Genomic DNA, 16,998 nt, shown 5'->3' with positions numbered 1-16,998 from the left:
GGTTGTCAACTCGCAACATCAAGCTCTGACAACCTTCGGATAGATTGGGACCCAAATTTATTGGACCATTCCTTATCATTAAGAAGGTCAATCCAGTTGCTTTTCGGCTACGCTTGCCGAGATCTCTCAAAATTGGCAATACTTTTCACTGTTCTCTTTTGAAACAGTATTTTTCTTCCAGGAGATTTCCTCGGAGGACTTCCAGGGTAGATCTCCGGTGGATGTTCAGGTCGGCTCTATTTTTTGGTCCACTGGAAAGGTTATGGCCCTGAAGAAAGATCTTGGGTGTTGGATAAGGATTTACATGCTCCTAAGCTTAAGAGGATATTCTTTCAGGAGTTTCCTCAGAAACCTGGCTCTAGGGGTTCTTTAACCCCTCCTCAAGGGGGGGGGGTACTGTTAGGCACGGCGGTCTTCGGCCGTGCCCTGACTGAGCAGCGGTCACGGCCGCCGCACCTCTCTCCTTCCCTGTCCCCCGCACGGTGCCTAGCAACGCCAGGACGCCGTGCGCACGATAGCCGCCGGGTCCCTGGCAACGCAGGACGCCGTGCGTGCAGGGCCGCTGGGTGCATAGCAACGGGGACGTCACAGGTGGACCGCGTTCCCCGTTGCTAAGAATAGTTAATTAGGTTGCTCGTGCAGCAAGGCAGCTGCACGGCAACTAGTAATTAGGGTCTGGGGGCTGGTACTGCTGGCCCTCCTGTTATTGGCAAGCAGGGTCTTTTTATGTGAGCCAGCACACTGCAGCCCCGCCGGTGATAGCTTCTTGTATGCTGTTCCTGCCTTGCAGAACTCTGTTCCTGTCAGCCGTGTTTGGTGGATCTTGCTCCCTGCCCTTTGGTACTTTGGAGGTCCGAAGCCGGTCCTGGGAATCCTTCTAGTCCTTGCGAACCTGTTTCTGTCATCTGGGGTTCTCGCCCGGTTTCGTGAGTAGCGGCTTCTGCCGCGTGTTGCGGCCTATGCCGCTTAGTGTTTACTTTACTGTGAATTGATGCATTTGCGGAGGTTTCCGCTTTCACTGTCCTCCCCGGAACTCGGCGGTGCCGTGTGGGGGAGTGGACAGTGGTTTCTTTGTTGTTCTTTTTCCTTTGGCGGCGTGCCGCACATACGTTTAGTTTTTAGGTAGTTTATAGCCCCTAGCGTGGTTGTTTCAGTTAGAGGTCCCCTTGTTATTACCCTGTCTCAGTTCATGCCTTGTCTCTCTTTAAGACCTGAGGGGCATCGGAGTTGGGCAGACCTAATCCGCCTTCAAACGCGGCTGCCATGGGCCCAAGAAACCATAGTCGTTCAGGCGTGAATTGATAACACGGGTAAGACAACGGAGGTAGGGTGCTAGGGGCTATTTCCTTCCCATTTCCCAATCCCAGCATTCCGCCTTGGTGCTCAGGACTCACTACATAAGATCTCCCCTGTCCTGAGCATCAGGATCGTAACACTTTCAGAAGGAATTGGCTTCTCTCCCAGAAGTCCAGACTTTTGTAAAAGTAGTGCTGCACATCCAACCTCCTTTTGTGCCCCCAGTGGCACCGTGGGACTTTAACGTGGTGTTACAGTTCCTTAAATTGCACTGGTTTGAACCTCTTCAAACAGTTGAATTGAGTTTCTCACTTGGAAAGTGGTTATGTTGTTGGTCTTGGCATCTGCAAGGCGGATGTCCGAATTGGCGGCTTTGTCTCACAAGAGCCCCTATCTGATTTTCCATGTGGATCGAGCAGAGTTGAGGACTTGTTCTCAATTTCTGCCTAAGGTGGTTTCGTCTTTTCACATGAACCAACCTATTGTGGTGCCTGTGGCTATGGATGCCTTGGAGGATTCCAAGTTCCTTAATGTAGTCAGGGCCTTGAAAATGTATATAGCCAGAACGGCTATGGTTAGGAAAACAGAGGCACTGTTTGTCCTGTATGCAGCCAACAAGTTTGGTGCTCCTGCTTCTAAGCAGACTATTGCTCGCTGGATCTGTAACACGATTCAGCAGGCTTATTCAACGGCTGGATTTCCATTACCAAAATCAGTAAAGGCCCATTCCACTAGTAAGGTGGGCTCTTCTTGGGCGGTTGCCCGAGGCGTCTCAGCATTGCAGCTTTGCCGAGCAGCTATGTGGTCGGGTTCAAATACTTTTGCAAAATTTTACAAGTTTGATACCCTGGTTGATAAGGACCTCATGTTTGCTCAATCGGTGCTGCAGAGTCATCCGCACTCTCCCGGCCGGTCTGGAGCTTTGGTATAAACCCCATGGTCCTTACGGAGTCCCCAGCATCCTCTAGGACGTAAGAGAAAATACGTTTTTTAAACTTACCGGTAAATCTTTTTCTACTAGTCCGTAGAGGATGCTGGGCGCCCATCCCTGTGCGGACTAAATCTGCAAGGCTTGTATATAGTTGTTGCTTACATAAGGGTTATATTACAGTTGAGATCAGTCTCTGGTTGATACTGTTTGTTCATACTGTTAACTGGTTTAGTATATACCATGTTGTACGGTGTGTGTGGTGTGGGCTGGTATGTATATCGCCCTTAGATTAACAAAATTCCTTTCCTCGTACTGTCCGTCTCCTCTGGGCACAGTTCTATAACAGAGGTCTGGAGGAGGGGCATAGAGGGAGGAGCCAGCTCACGCCCATTAAAAGGTCTAAAAGTGCCCATGTCTCCTGCGGAGCCCATCTATACCGCATGGTCCTTATGGAGTCCCCAGCATCCTCTACGGACTAGGAGAAAAAGATTTACCGGTAGGTTTAAAATCTTATTATTCCCTACTCTTCTGGAACTGGACCATGCTATACAACATGGCTCTCCCTCTTTTCCCACATTGAATCACATACCATCCTTTTGCCAAAACAAACAGAGATCCCCAATTTTTAGAGTCATATTGGCACATAACATTATTAAATGTAAACCTCAAGATACTGTCTACAATAATGGCTACCAGATAGAATTTACAATAATGGATACGAGATTGCAAAATATTCTCCCATCTTTTAACTTCACGTCAGTTGGTCTTTGTTAACAGGCATCATTCCGTTCTGGGTATCAGAACCGCCTTGATACTCAAAAAGTCTTTGACTATATTTTGTGGCCTCACTTGTACATGGTTTTTGAGGCCAGGAATTTTGTGCATCTTTTATTTGCCTAATATGTTAATTTTTACAACTCTCCTATTACCTTACTTGTAATTAAAGATTTGAAAGGTTGGGGTTTCCCCCTTCATCATGGGACCAGACAGGGCTGCCCCCTATCACCCCAGTTCTTTAATCTGACCCTTGATCCCCTTTCTCAGATTAGTTCAAAATTATTCCCTTTTTAAAGTGATTGTGATTAGTTGGAGTGAAATTAAGATCACAGTATATGCAGATAATCTAATCTAATGCAATATGTTCATTACTTCCCTCCACTTCCTCCAGTTATTCACTGACTGTGTTCACATCTTGGGATTCCATATAATCTTTGTGAGAGATTAGCTATGTATTTTAGCAAACAGTGCCATTGTCCATTTTGGGCCCTGCCTTTTCTTTCCATTGCTCACGTCAGAGTATGCCGTATTTGGGAATTCAATTAACTAAAAATCCAGCTAACTTGTTTTCCATGAATATAAAACTTTCCATTAAACAGTTGAAAGTTGGGAGATCTTATTGAAGATGATTTCCTTCCCAAACATATTGTATTTGCCCCAATCACTCCTGCTTCTTCTTACCCAATGTGACATACTGTATGAAACATAACAACAATGGATCAAGGTATAAGACAATTTATTTAAAAACAGCACATTAATAAAAAAAAAAAATCACATAACAAAAGGAGGTGTAAGAAGCTATGAATCATAGATTATATCTGCTGTTTAGGACCATGTCCACATTTAGGATCCGGGACTTATGCAGAATGGGGCTTATTCTCCATTAGACATTTAGATTTGAACACAGTCAGCTGGTATTTCAAACACAAGTTCCACAAGATGAAGGATGATTAACTCACTTGTGTAGACTTTTCTAGGTATCCAAATGTTGCTGAAGATGTCAGAAGTAGCACAGGAGAAATGACCCAAAGTGTTGGTAGAAAAAAGTCCTTATATGGATCAGTTTTGCAATAGTGTAAATTTCAAAGTCCTTATAGCAGTGGGCTTTTGATGCTTATCCTTGAGCTGAGTCACTTTCTCATACGTCCTAGAGGATGCTGGGGATGCTTCAAGAACCATGGGGTATAGACGGGATCCGTAGGAGACATGGGCACTTTAAGACTTTAAAAGGGGTGTGAACTGGCTCCTCCCTCTATGCCCCTCCTCCAGACTCCAGTTAGATTCTGTGCCCAGTGAGACTGGATGCACACTGTGGAGCTCTCCAGAGTTTCTCAGAAAAAATACTTTTGTTAGGTTTATTATGTTCAGGGAGACCTGCTGGCAACAGGCTCCCTGCATCGTGGGACTGAGGGGAGAGAAGCAGACCTACTTCTGTGAGTTTCAAGGCTCCGCTTCTTAGGCGTTTGGATCAATGCTAGTTTATATCAAACACTAATGTGCTTGTTATTGGTCCCACAAGATTGTAGTTGGTCAATGAATAACGTTCAAATTTATTGTATGTTCCAGCATATATATATGAATGATAATTAATATTCCATCAACATGGCATCTGCTACGCCCAATCAATAGGGGCACACATTCTCAGTCAATGCTGTCAATGTTGCTCAATAATAACCATGCATTTGTAAGGTCTTTTATGTGATTATTATTACTGGCCGACTCTGCCCTTGAATGCTCCAATCGGTCTTATGGTGGGGCACAAACGTTCTCAGTCACTGCTGTCAACGCTGCCTTGATTTCCTGCATCTAATTATTAGGATGGATTCTATACAGTAATATCCATTTATTGCTGATATAGGTCTAGTATTATATGCTTAAGTCCTTGTAATTAATTGTGGAGATAGCACCTCCTATAGCAGATGTCAATTTTAATTTTGCTGGAAAATCTTCGTTTTGCTAATTAATTAGTGAGCAAATTAGCTTCAATTTATTTTTCGAATTCACTCAAATGACCCTATCACTTGTAACATTATTGAACATTGCAGTATTGTGGCTGAAACCTATCTCATATGCGACAACAATATTGGTCATAGGTTTAATGCTTTTAGTACATTGATATCTATATGAGGTAAGCACTTTTAGTAGTATCATATGCTACTTCATAAGTTGCAGTGTGTAGCTATAACGGTACTTTGTTACATGTGCTCAGCATCTAATCTCTGATCAGTGAAGTGGTTACTTTCCTACATTCACTGTTACTTTTTTGCTGTATTGTTGCTGACACTGTAACATGTGCAGCTGTGTAACAAGTCTGCCAGTCCTTCCAAGGTAACAGTCTATGTATCTATCTTGCCATGCTGTTACTAAAATGATTTCCCAATAGTAAAGGGCCAGACTTGTTAAACATATGCTTAATGTTCCATCATAATTCCAATACACATCAGTAGTATTGCGCTGCGTATCAATTGCTATATATATATATATATATAAAGCATCTATATTTCTTGCAATACAACTGAGTTTGGCTTTATTATGCAAACAGCTGCACGAGATTCTGTATATCCATATGAGGTCACAGTCTGTGTACTAATGAACTGATATTGTTACTGAGCTAATTCTGTTGAAAAGGGTGCCGTGGCTTATTGTATATATGGCTGGATTTGTATCTTGATTCCATTACACCTCAATAGCCTGGCTCCCTGTATCATAAGTTGCACACATTATACAATTACTACATGCACAATTGCTACATGCACTTATTCACACTGTGCTCATGTGTTTAGAATAAGTGCTATCTCCACAATTAATTACAAGGACTTAAGCATATAATACTAGACCTATATCAGCAATAAATGGATATTACTGTATAGAATCCATCCTAATAATTAGATGCAGGAAATCAAGGCAGCGTTGACAGCAGTGACTGAGAACGTTTGCGCCCTGTCATAGGATATATGGAAGTAATATAAGGCAGATTCTGCCAGCACCAGCAATTATATTTAAGATCTACACAACGCTGTATAATTATATGGAGAGCACTATATAAAATCTACTCTTACAACTGTATGCAGGCAATTGAGGCAGCGTTGACAGCAGTGACTGAGAACGTTTGTGCCCCACCATAGGACCGATTGGAGCATTCAAGGGCAGAGTCGGCCAGTAATAATAATCACATAAAAGACCTTACAAATGCATGGTTATTATTGAGCAACATTGACAGCATTGACTGAGAATGTGTGCCTCTATTAATTAGGCGTAGCAGATGCCATGTTGATGGAATATTAATTATCATTCATATATATATGCTGGAGCAAACAATAAATTTGAACATTATTCATTGACCAACTACAATCTTGTGGGACCAATCACAAGCACATTAGTGTTTGATATAAACTAGTATTGATCCAAACACTTAAATCCAATTGAATTCAGTGTACCAAGAGGTCACATCACTGCACAACACACAGAGCACAGTGTGTGGTTTTAAAGATTTATGTTGCACTTTGTTTGTTTATTTGTAGGTGTTTTTTTATATTTCACAGTTACAGGCCTTTTATAATATATCAATAAAAGTTAAATGTTATTAGTCACATTAATTCTAAGTAGTGCGCCACTTAAAGTCCAATTTCTTTCTCTCTCTGTAAACTAGTCTTAACATATTGGCAACACTATACTCAGTGGCAGCACCCCCATAAACAGTCAAATTTATGACACTAATACAGTACGGGGATAAAATGTAATATGTATAAGATAACACTAGTGCAATAGCAATCCCATTTCCCCTCCCTATTTCAAGTGATCCGCTTCTTAGGCTACTGGACAGCATTAGCTCCAGAGGGTCTGATCGCTAGGTATGCCTAGATGCTCATTCCCGGAGCCGCGCCGTCAACCCCCTTGCAGAGCCAGAAGTCAGAAGCCGGGTGAGTAAAAGAAGATCAGAAGACTTCAGTGATGGCAGAAGACGGCTTCTGAGGTACCGCGCAGTGGCCGCGCTGCGCGCCATGCTCCCACATACAGAACGGCACTGCAGGGTGCAGGGCACGGGAAGGGGGGGGGGCCTGGGCAGCATAAATCCTCAAATAGCAACTGGCAAGAGTGTATACAGTGCCTGGGCACTAATTACAGACCCCCGCCAGTATAAATATGTGAAATTAAGCGGGACTGAAGCGCGCCATTAAGGGGGCGTGGCATAGCCCTCACAGCTATGACCAGCGCCATTTTCTCTTCACAGAAGCTGCAGAGATGCTGAGCCTGGCCTCCCACACTACTGTACAAGTAACAGGGTGCAAAACGGGGGGGGGGGGCACAAGAGATTTGGTGCTAATTTGATTAAATTAAAAGCGCTAACAGGTCTAGGCAGTATATTACTCGCTTCAGAACTGGGACAGGCGCTGGGTTGTGAGCTGGCAGAACTCCCTCTGTGTTTCTCTAACAGGCTTTGGTGTGGGTCTGTCTCGTATAGCCCCAGTATGGTTGTGGGTGCCGGTACGTGTGTGTCGACATGTCTGAGGCTGAGTGCTCTTCCCAGGAGGAGGCTGGAGTGGGGACAGAAAAGGCTGTGGGAGTGACTGTGTCGGCACCGCCGACGGCTGATTGGGTAAATATGTTGAGTGTTTTGAATGCAAATGTGGATCGGTTGACTAAGAGATTATATAAATCTGAGTCTAAGAACCAAACATGGAGGAAATCCATGGAGGATGCATTGTCACAAGCTCAGACCCCTTGGGGGCACAGAAACGTGCATTTACCCAGATAGCAGATACTGATACTGACACGGACTCTGATTCCAGTGTCGACTATAGTGATGCCAGATTAAATCCTAAACTGGCTAAGAGCATTCAGTACATGATTGTGGCGATAAAAGAAGTATTGCATATCACAGAGGACCCTGCTGTTCCTGATACTAGGGTCTGTATGTATAAAGGAAAGAAACCTGAGGTAACGTTTCCTCCCTCTCATGAACTGAACACTCTTTTTGAAAAGGCTTGGGAAAAACCTGACAAGAAGGTACAGGTTCCCAAAAGAATTACAGTGGCATATCCGTTTCCCTCTGGGGACAGGGAAAAGTGAGAGTCAACCCCCACGGTGGACAAAGCTCTTTCGCGTCTGTCCAAAAAGGTGGCGCTTCCGTCTCCTGACATGGCAGCCCTAAAGGATCCTGTGGATCGTAAGCAGGAAAATACACTAAAATCCATTTATGTCACTACCGGTTCGCTACTCAGGCCTGCCGTTGCTTCGGCATGGGTGAGTAGCGTTATTGAAAAGTGGGCAGATAACTTGTCATCTGAGATAGATACCCTAGACAGGGATAGCGTGCTTTTGACTCTGGGTCATATCAGGGACGCTGCAGCATATTTAAAAGAAACTGCAAGGGATATTGGCCTTTTGGGATCAAGGGCCAATGCCATGGCAGTCTCGGCAAGGAGGGCATTGTGGATTCATCAATGGAATGCTGGTGCTGACTCTAAGAAGACTATGGAGTCTCTACCGTTTAACGGTAGTGTCTTGTTTGGTGACGGCCTCACTGACCTGGTATCTACGGCTACCGCGGGTAAGTCATCATTTTTACCTTATGTTCCTGCACAACAAAAGAAAACGCCCCTCAGATGCAGTCCTTTCGGCCCAATAAATACAAAAAAGGACGAGGGTCCTCCTTCCTTGCTGTGAGAGGAAGAGGAAAGGGAAAAAGGTCACAGGCTGTGGCAAGTTCCCAAGAGCAGAAGTCCTCTCCGACTTCTACCAAATCCACCGCATTACGCTGGGGCTCCTCGGCGGGAGTCCGCACCGGTGGGGGCACGTCTCAAACTCTTCAGTCAGGTCTAGGTGCACTCGGACCTGGATCCTTGGATATTAGAAATAGTAACCCAAGGGTACAAATTAGAGTTTGAAGATGTGGCCCCTCACCGATTTTTCAAATCGGCCTTGCCATCTTCTCTTCTAGAAAGGGAGGTAGTATGCGCTGCAATACTAAATCTGTGTCAAAATCAAGTCATTGTCACAGTACCCCCGTCACAACAAGGGGAGGGTTTTTATTCGAGTCTGTTCGTGGTCCCGAAGTCAGATGGCTCAGTCAGACCGATTCTAAACCTAAAATCCCTCCATTTCTTTCTAAAAAAATTCAAATTCAAGATGGAATCTCTCCGAGCAGTGATCTCCAGTCTGGAGGAGGGGGATTTTATGGTGTCGGTCGACATAAAGGATGCCTACTTACATGTTCCCATATATCCTCCACATCAGGCATACCTGAGGTTTGCTGTTCAGGATTGTCATTACCAATTTCAGATGTTGCCGTTTGGTCTGTTCACGGCTCCGAGGATTTTCACCAAGGTTATGGCGGAAATTATGGTTCTCCTGCGCAAGCAGGGAATCACAATTATCCAGTACTTCGAGTCTGTTCGTGGTACCGAAGCCGGATGGCTCAGTCAGACCGATTCTAAACCTAAAATCCCTCCATTTCTTTCTAAAAAAATTCAAATTCAAGATGGAATCTCTCCGAGCAGTGATCTCCAGTCTGGAGGAGGGGGATTTTATGGTGTCGGTCGACATAAAGGATGCCTACTTACATGTTCCCATATATCCTCCACATCAGGCATACCTGAGGTTTGCTGTTCAGGATTGTCATTACCAATTTCAGATGTTGCCGTTTGGTCTGTTCACGGCTCCGAGGATTTTCACCAAGGTTATGGCGGAAATTATGGTTCTCCTGCGCAAGCAGGGAATCACAATTATCCAGTACTTGGACGATCTCCTCATAAAGGCGAGATCCAAGGAGCAATTGCTGAAAAATGTTGCGCTCTCACTGACGATTCTGCAACAACATGGTTGGCTCCTAAACTTGCCAAAATCACAGTTGGTTTCCGACGACACGGCTGTCGTTCCTGGGTATGATTCTGGATACAGAATTACAGAGAGTTTTTCTTCCAGTGTAAAAGGCTCTGGAAATTCAGAACATGGTAAAACAGATTCTGAAACCGGCAAAAGTGTCAATTCTTCAATGCACTCGGTTGTTGGGGAAGATGGTGGCGGCCTACGAGGCCATTCCGTATGGCAGGTTCCATGCCAGGGTGTTTCAGTGGGACCTGTTGGACAAGTGGTCCGGGTCTCACCTGGACATGCACCGGAAAATAATCCTATCTTCCAGGACCAGGATTTCCCTTCTGTGGTGGCTGCACAGTTCTCACCTTCTGGAGGGACGCAGGTTCGGGATTCGGGATTGGATCCTGGTGACCACAGATGCAAGTCTCCGAGGCTGGGGAGCAGTCACACAGGGGAGAAACTTTCAGGGAAAATGGTCAAGCCAGGAAGCTTGTCTGCACATAAACATTCTGGAATTAAGGGCCATTTACAACGGCATTCTGCAAGCGGAACATCTTCTTCACGGTCTGCCCATCTTGATTCAGTCAGACAACATAACAGCAGTGGCGTGAGAGCGGAGCGGCGACGGCAGAGGCCACAAAAGTTCTTCGCTGGGCGGAAAGACATGCAAGCGCTCTGTCAGCAGTCTTCATTCAAGGAATGGACAACTGGGAAGCAGACTTCCTCAGCAGACACGATCTCCATCCAGGAGAGTGGGGTCTTCATCAAGAGGTCTTTGCAGAAGTGACAAGTCGTTGGGGAATTCCTCAAATAGACATGATGGTGTCCCGCCTCAACAAGAAACTTCAGAGATATTGTTTCAGGTTGAGGGACCCTCAAGCAATAGCAGTGGACGCCCTAGTGACACCGTGGGTGTTTCCGTCGGTCTATGTGTTTCCTCCACTTCCACTCATTCCAAAGGTGATAAAGATTATAAGAAGAACAAGGGTTCAGGTGATACTCATTGTTCCGGATTGGCCAAAAAGGGCCTGGTATCCAGATCTTCAGGAGTTGCTCATAGAAGATCCCTGGCCTCTCCCTCTACGGGAGGACCTGTTACAACAAGGACCGTGCGTGTATCAAGACTTACCACGGCTGCGTTTGACGGCATGGCGGTTGAACGCCAAATCCTAGCCCGAAAGGGTATTCCCAGTGAAGTCATCCCCACACTTCTTCAGGCTAGAAAAGAAGTAATGGCAAAGCATTACCACCGTATTTGGAGGAAATATGTGCCTTGGTGTGAATCCAAGAAGGCTCCTACGGAAGAATATCAGCTGGGGCGTTTGCTCCATTTTTTGCAAGCAGGTGTGGATGCGGGCCTAAAGTTAGGCTCCATTAAAGTACAAATTTCGGCCTTATCAATCTTCTTTCAGAAATAATTGGCCTCCCTTCTAGAAGTTCAGACCTTCGTGAAGGGCGTGCTGCACATCCAACCTCCATTTGTGCCTCCTGTGGCACCGTGGGATCTTAATGTGGTATTGCAGCTCCTGCAATCTCATTGGTTTGAACCTCTGCGTAAGGTTGAGTTAAAATTCCTTACTTGGAAAGTAGTCATGTTGTTGGTGTTGGCGTCCGCAAGGCGGGTGTCTGAGTTGGCGGCTTTGTCTCACAAAAGCCCCTATTTAATCTTCCATGCTGATAAAGCGGAGTTGAGAACTCGTCAGCAATTTCTGCCAAAAGTGTTTTCATAATGTCACGTAAACCAGCCTATTGTGGTGCCAGTGGCTACTGACGCCTTGGCGGAATCTAAGTCTCTCGATGTGGTTAGAGCTTTGAAAATCTATGTCGCCAGAACAGCGCAGATTAGGAAAACAGAGGCTCTGTTTGTCCTCTGGGCTCCCAATAAGATTGGGGCTCCTGCTTCCAAGCAGACTATTGCGCGCTGGATCTATAATACGATTCAGCAGGCTCATTCTACGGCAGGATTACCGTTACCGAAATCGGTGAAAGCCCATTCTACCAGAAAGGTGGGCTCTTCCTGGAGCGGCTGCCCGGGGGGTCTCGGCATTACAGCTTTGCCGAGCTGCTACTTGGTTGGGTTCAAACATCTTTGCGAAGTTTTATAAGTTTGATACCCTGGCTGAGGAGGACCTCTTGTTTGGTCAATTGGTGCTGCAGAGTCATCCGCACTCTCCCGCCCGTTCTAGAGATTTGGTATAAACCCCATGGTTCTTGAAGCATCCCCAGCATCCTCTAGGACGTATGAGAAAATAGGATTTTAATACCTACCGGTAAATCATTTTCTCTTAGTACGTAGAGGATGCTGGGCGCCCATCTCAGTGCGGGCTGTATCTGCAGTTTGGTTATGGTTACACTCATGTTGAGTTAAGTTCAGTCAGTCTGTGGCTGATGTTGGTCATGCCGTTGCATGCGTTGTTGTTGAATGCCTTGTTGTACGGCGTGTTGAGGTGTGAGCTGGTATGTATCTCACCTTAGTTTAAAAAAAATGAAATAAATCCTTTTCCTCTAAATGTCCGTCTCCCTGGGCACAGTTCCTATAACTGGAGTCTGGAGGAGGGGCATAGAGGGAGGAGCCAGTTCACACCCCTTTTAAAGTCTTAAAGTGCCCATTTCTCCTGCGGATCCCATCTATACCCCATGGTTCTTGAAGTATCCCCAGCATCCTCTACGGACTAAGAGAAAATGATTTACCGGTAGGTATTAAAATCCTATTTTTTTTTTTTAAAGGGAGGACATTCCCGTATTAGTATGTATAAATTATATCAACCTAAGGTCCTTATTAAGGTCGCATCAACCGCATTCTCCCTATTTTGAGGCCACTTTGCATGCGCAGTTCCCATTCTACGTGTGCCCAGCCGGGAGAATGCAATCGCATTGCATTGCTGCAAACGCCCCTGCCTGACTGACAGGCAGAGGCATTCGTGGGGCAGCGATGCAGCATTGCGGAGGTGTCGACGTTGGGAGGGCGTGGCATGGGAAATGGGCAGGGTGGGTTCGGGTTAGCTGCGTAATGTCAGACGCGGCCGCTGTGACCTGAAAAAATGGCTACCCTGTGCCTACCTTCGCAGTCTGGGCTTCCACAAATCAGTGATGCAACTACAATTACATTGCGATCGCATCGCTGGCGGGTATTTGCATGCTGGGCGACTTTGTCCTGTGCTGGGCGGCCCCTAGCATGCAATTAGCAAAACTGCAACTGAAGCTGTATAAGGTCCTAAATCTAATGGGGGTATCAATTTCCCTAATATTGTTGATGCAGCCCTTTTACGTTACTTAAGTGTCTGGTTACAGGGAAGTGAACTCTATACTTCTGTTATGTAACTTCAGCACAACTGCGTTAAACCTCTAGAGCCGTAGTGAGGGTCTTCTGTCTATAACAGCCACCTGTTGTTCCCTTAGTGCTTGATGTGCCCACCGATACTTACGATGCCACTAGGTCTTATACCTCCAGCAGTAGAGGCTTACACAATTGGCTGGAAACCACGGGATAGGAATCTGAAATAATATACACTAAACTAGTAATGGACTGGATCGGAACACAGGGATTTCAGGTCAGGACTGGGACAGGGTCTCAGCAAAGACAGGGGAAGCATTGTGAGGTGAAATATGAGTAGTTGGTATATATATATATATATATATATATATATAATGATACCTGGCCCGGCACTCACCCTTTAGTTTCACAGGTTCCTTGCTCCGGTGCCCTCCACGGTGTGGTCACCTATGTAAAATAATTGTGAGGCGGCACTCAGGAGACTGTATATGTGGCAAAAAATTCCTTTATTGCGTCACAGTCCGACACACGTTTCGGGATGGGCTGTGTCCCGAAACGTGCGTCAGACTGTGACGCAATAAAGGAATTTTTTGCCAAATATACAGTCTCCTGAGTGCCACCTCACAATCGTTACACAGCCCATCCCGAAACGTGTGTCGGACTGTGACGCAATAAAGGAATTTTTTGCCACATATACAGTCTCCTGAGTGCCACCTCACAATCGTTTTATACATATATATATTAAAAATAGAAAGGAATTATTGCGCCACTTGTGTTCACCAGCGTTTACAGATCATAGGTGTATGATGTACCATACAAGTAAAATTGACACTCCCTAGAGATTTAAAAGGGCGTCTGCTTACCCCCAAACAGGGATGGCGGTTCCCTGGAGCATAAAATTAAATACACAAGGGGGGGGGGGGGGGGGTTAAAGTGACCAATGGTGTCTAAAAGGATAAAAGTTCACACTGTAGGTGGATGAATGAAAATATAAAATACAATTTATTTAACATAAAATTTAAAACAACAAGTCTTTTTTTAAAAATGGGATAAAAAGTATACACATAAAATATAATACCAGTTAAAATGTATAGATAGGAATTAAATTTTCTTAACTTGGTATGCAGTCACTGCCAGGCTGCCCAACGTGTTTCGTCATTCAGACTTCATAAAGGGGTATTGGCAGAGTGGGACCAGGCTTCTATTTATACCAGTACTGATCTAATAGCAATTGTGACATCACTTCCTGTTGTTTACACATGGTATTGCATAACAGATTAGAACCTACTAGTTTAAGTTAATAAATATCCTGATTAAATAGTGTATATATATATCAAGTTCACTGAATGCTTGAGGAGCAGATTTGGAGCATGAAAAACGGGTAAAACATCTCAAATAGGTGCGCCGGCGGGACTTCCGCCACACTTCCGGTATCTTGACGTCGCGTCACTTCCGCCCCACTTCCGGAAACGGGACCGCGCATGCGCCCGCGATTTCAACTTGTTCAGTTGTTCATAGAGGCCAGGAGTGCTCGGTCAGGTTACTCCAGCGGCGGCCATCTTAGTGTTGATTTTTCTTTGTCATCTTTATGCGGCGGCCATATTTGTGGAGATCATGATTATGGACGTTATGTCAGTCCTCCATGGTACTCAGCATGAAAAAAATATAAATGAAGGAGATTATTAGATGTAAAAACGATCTATTTAGCCTAATGACAGTTCTTCTCTATACTAAAAACAGTAGTCATTATTAAGGTGATCGAACTAGCAAATAAACATATGAGAATATAAATTGCAAGTTGCTACGTGTGCTTAATAAGTTAATAGCCAATTGGTATTTTAAAAAGAGATATTTATAAGGTGCAGATTCAATAAATATAAAGTGCTTTGTGCAAATTATATGTAGCTAAAATGGTAATAAGGTGCATATTAGGATAATGGAATTAGTGTAAAGGTAGTGACATGTTCATGTCGGCTTTTTTTAGTCAAGGTAGTAATAGTGACAGGCTCATGTAGGCTTTTTAAACATAGTTTGGTTACAGTACCTGATCTTCCCAGGTGGTCTCCCTAGTCTGGTACTGATCAGGCCCGACACTGCTTCGCTTCCAAGATCGGGCGAGATTGAGCATATCCAGTGTGGTATGACTGTAAAAATTACTTACCATACATGTGTCAATACTACTCATAATATGACTCAATATATATTGTTGCAAGCCTGAAGGAAAATTGGGAATAGTGCTATCGAAAAGAAGTGGGGAGGGGGTAGGGTGGGGGAGGGGGGTGGCGGGTGATTGTGGGGTGGGTGAGGGGGGGGAGGGTTTAAGTGATGGCAAGGGGTGGAGGGAGAGAAAGCAGTGAGTTGGGATCCAACCGTAAGATCATGATTTCACAGGAACGGAGCAATTTCATAATAATCATTGAATCCCTTCGGATGGAGTGTCTGCAGTTGGAATATCCAATACATTTCTCTGCGTGAAAGTTTATTGGCCAAGTCACCACCCCTCTCTCCCAGCTTCACAAGTTCGATTGCTTTAAAAGTCAATGCTTCTGGGTTGGAGTTGTGTGCTGTGTTGAAATGTCTGGATACTGCATGAGTTTCCATTTTGTTCTTTATATTACGGACGTGTTCTTGGATCCTTATTTTAAGTGGTCTCTTTGTTTTTCCCACATATTGCTTTCCGCACTCACATTCCAATAAATAGATCACCGATTGGGTATTGCAGTTTATGAAGTATTTGATTTTATACACTTCCCTTTTCTCTGTGTCCGTGAAGGTCTTCCTCACTGGGTGTAGATACCTACAGATGTTGCATCGGCCACACTTGAAGGATCCAGTGCATTTTGGCATTCGTGAATCCTCTTTGGAGTCCTTGCGTAACATACTGGGGGCTAATACATCTTTAAGATTTTTTGATTTCCTGAAGACGATCTCGGGGCAAAGGGGGCAGGATTTCTTTAAGGACTGGGTCCATTAATAAGATTCCCCAGTGGTTACTGAGTGAGTCTCTGATGGTTTTTTCATGACGGTTATATGTTGTGATAAATGAAAAGGAATCTTTTTTGATTTCTTTGGTCTTGTATTCTAGCAGTGTTGATCTTTCCAGTACCTTTGCTTTGAGAAATGTATTGGATATTCCAACTGCAGACACTCCATCCGAAGGGATTCAATGATTATTATGAAATTGCTCCGTTCCTGTGAAATCATGATCTTACGGTTGGATCCCAACTCACTGCTTTCTCTCCCTCCACCCCTTGCCATCACTTAAACCCTCCCCCCCCCCACCCACCCCACAATCACCTCCCCCCCCCCCTCCCCCACCCTACCCCCTCCCCACTTCTTTTCGATAGCACTATTCCCACTTTTCCTTCAGGCTTGCAACAATATATATTGAGTCATATTATGAGTAGTATTGACACATGTATGGTAAGTAATTTTTACAGTCATACCACACTGGATATGCCCAATCTCGCCCGATCTTGGAAGCGAAGCAGTGTCGGGCCTGATCAGTACCAGACTAGGGAGACCACCTGGGAAGATCAGGTACTGTAACCAAACTATGTTTAAAAAGCCTACATGAGCCTGTCACTATTACTACCTTGACTAAAAAAAGCCGACATGAACATGGCACTACCTTTACACTAATTCCATTATCCTAATATGCACCTTATTACCATTTTAGCTACATATAATTTGCACAAAGCACTTTATATTTATTGAATCTGCACCTTATAAATATCTCTTTTTTAAAATACCAATTGGCTATTAACTTATTAAGCACACGTAGCAACTTGCAATTTATATTCTCATATGTTTATTTGCTAGTTCAATCACCTTAATAATGACTACTGTTTTTAGTATAGAGAAGAACTGTCATTAGGCTAAATAGATCGTTTTTACATCTAAT

The 16,998-nt window shown here is 44.5% G+C and overlaps 2 pseudogenes; one reads left to right on the top strand and one right to left on the bottom strand.

Moving 5' to 3' along the window:
• Nucleotides 1-15,126: 15,126 nt before the first annotated feature.
• On the bottom strand, nucleotides 15,127-15,246 carry LOC134951362 (5S ribosomal RNA; annotated as a pseudogene).
• Nucleotides 15,247-16,526: 1,280 nt separating this feature from the next.
• Nucleotides 16,527-16,646, top strand: LOC134950475 (5S ribosomal RNA; annotated as a pseudogene).
• The last annotated feature ends 352 nt before the right edge of the window (nucleotides 16,647-16,998 follow it).

Source organism: Pseudophryne corroboree, chromosome 8 (assembly GCF_028390025.1).
Source record: "Pseudophryne corroboree isolate aPseCor3 chromosome 8, aPseCor3.hap2, whole genome shotgun sequence".
Lineage (NCBI taxonomy): Eukaryota > Metazoa > Chordata > Amphibia > Anura > Myobatrachidae > Pseudophryne > Pseudophryne corroboree.
The sequence above is the reverse complement of the archived record's forward strand: the minus strand, read 5'-3'. Positions and strand labels throughout refer to the sequence as shown.